Source organism: Suricata suricatta, chromosome 16 (genome assembly GCF_006229205.1).
Source record: "Suricata suricatta isolate VVHF042 chromosome 16, meerkat_22Aug2017_6uvM2_HiC, whole genome shotgun sequence".
NCBI classification, from domain to species: Eukaryota; Metazoa; Chordata; class Mammalia; order Carnivora; family Herpestidae; genus Suricata; species Suricata suricatta.
Genome location: NC_043715.1, coordinates 1,906,402 through 1,909,150, shown reverse-complemented (window position 1 = coordinate 1,909,150; position 2,749 = coordinate 1,906,402).

Sequence of the window (2,749 nt, the reverse complement as noted above, 5' to 3'; positions counted from 1 at the left end):
CAAGCGGTGCGCCTTTCAGGCCCCCGCGGCCCAGCCGGGACCTGACGCTACTAGGTCCCCGGCCCCGCGCCCGAACCTGGCACGGGAAAAGAATGCCATTAAAATCGGGCGACGACAGCCGCTTCCCGACTGAGGACGCGCGCAAAGGCCCCAACTCGCCACCTCGGGAGTATGGGCTCACGCCCTCCCCACTGCGCTAACTGGGGTGGCAGTGTCGTGGGATGCGGGCGGGCGTGACTGCCGCTGCGACGAAGGCCGGAGGACCCCCCAAGATGTTCGAGGACCCCCGGGGGCCCCCACCAAGAACCCTCCCAAACGGCTTGAGGTCCCCGGAAGGTTCCCCACCCCCAGCGACCCAGGACGGCCCGAGGTCCCCCGGAGGTTCCTCCGACCCCTGAGAGCCACCCCAAGACGGCCCTGAGGACCCCACCTCCACCGTCGTGGATGGCCACAGGGACCCTCCCCAGAACCCCCACAACACACAGCGCCCGGGCTCCAAGGACTACTCCAGACAGCGTCCAGGACCGCCTGAGGCCTGATTAGGTGGCCTGGGGATTGGTGCAAACTTGTCTAGCGCCCCAAACCGCCCACGGAAGCCAAATAGAATCCCGATGGTGCCAATTGTCCTCCTCTCCTTTATCTAAAAATGGACATCCACTCATTTCTTCCCTTATTGCAATGAAAGGGGAAATCATGCTAGCTGATGCATCAAAACACCAACTCTGGTGTGGTCCAAACTGGTCTTGTGGTTCCGCCCTTAGTTACCTTGTTTACTGTGCTCCAAGGCACGTGTGTTCTAGAAGGTGGGGCCCAACTGGAGAGATATACATAGGCTTCCCGTGACGGCGGCTTACCTTAAATAGCTCACAACGACTAGAAACTAGTTATTTGTCATTTCCAGATTCAGGCCCCGGGAGGTGTGGGTGTGGTTACAGGAATCACTCTACAAAGAAGCCGTGAACCCTTCAGGAACTGCCCAGTCTAAAGGGAAGCCGAGAATCCCCTGGCCACCCCAGTGTTTCTGGGGGAGCCTGAGGTCTTGCTAATCAAATATAAAACCAATGACCAGTTTCGAACTGTAGAGAGGTCTCAAGGCCAGAAAGAGGGCTGCCTCCCCTGGTCCGTGGAATCTGAAAATAGGGGACGTGCATTTTCTAACAAAAACAATAAAACATAGTTCAAACCTTGACCAGCTCAGGTGCCCGCAACTGAAAAACAGCACCCAGCTGGCCTCTCTGCATCTAGACTGTTTCAGACCAGTCTCCACGCTGGTATCACAACTCTATTCTTTGAAGAGGTAACACATAAGCCAAAGCCGACTCGCTGTGGCGCTTACCTACGTGAAGGTATTTAATGGCGCCAATGGTTCCTTATCACCCCGTGTGTAAATCCCAATCTGGCCTTAGTGCCTGTACCTGTTGTACCCAGATTTTAATATCGCCCCCAAGAAACCAGAGACCGCCAGGGAGGCCAAAGCATGGCACGCAAAAGCAAAGGGCTTTATTACGGGTTTAGGCTCGCCGGGGCCTAAACTCAGGCTCACAGACTTTACCGGCCTGGTGGATCCGTGCTGAGCAAAGGTGGGGCAGGGCTTTTATGAGTTTGGGAAGGGGGAAATTGTGACACAGGTACAGTGATCCAATTATTATTACACAATATTATTGCAGCAGGTTTATCCAATTACAACATTTAGAGTGTTAACCAATCAGAGAGTAGACCCAGGACCCAGGACCCTCATGTAGGGTGTAACTAGCCTTAGGCAATAACTGATTACCTATAGCTTCTATTTCTAGGCCCGCCCTTAGGAATGTTAAGGGAATTACAAGGGTGGTCTCTTTTGCCTCGGGCAATGTGTAACCGCCTAATAGTTCTGGAGAGACTGACCTTTAGACCTAGTTTAGAGGAGAAACTTAAAGCCTGTCATGGCGTCTGCTAGGTTCAGACTCGTGTTCTTACATACCCACACCCATCTCTCAGGGGGCAGCCTCTGATAATCCAAAACTCATCAGCCTAGTTACAACTCTGACTTTGCTCAAGCCATCTCCTCTGCCAGGAAGACCCATCTCCTCTGTGCCACTAAAGAGCCAGCCTCCTTCCTCCTTGTCCCCAAATAGCATCTCCTAGGAAGAAGCACCATCACATTGTTTTATCATAAACACTTGCTTCCTTTGTACCAATCTCCCTAGATGTAGCCCTTGTCATGTGATATACACACCAACACACATCATCATGTAGTCAGTGGACGTTTACTGACTAAACGTTTCTTGAATGGAAAACAAAAACCTGCCTATAAGACTAAAAAGCGAGTAACATGAACCATACAAATTTAGAGAAGCCTGATGGGTCAGCATTATAATCCAAGCTAGGAAATATTTCAGCAAGTAGAAACACGTGACAAACTTGCAGAATGCCTGACTAGCCTATGTGCTATGGTAGGCGTGTCTCTACAGCTTCTAAAATATAATCTTTGCCACTTAGATTTTACCTTTTTTTCCCTAAATTTTTCTACCCCCCCCCCATTGGCAATTTTCTCCTAGAGGAGTTTAGAGTTGTATTGATGTACAAAATAATTTTGCTAAATTTCCCTCGTTAGAAGAATGGTGAAACTATTCTGTTGAGAGTGTGGATCGGATAACTGGACAGTTGGGAAGACCTAGCTCTATCTGTGTACCCTCAAGGGCAGGACGAACAGAAGGCTGTGAACGATAAGGCAGCCCAGCATGTGCAAGGACTTTGTCAGTGCTAACCC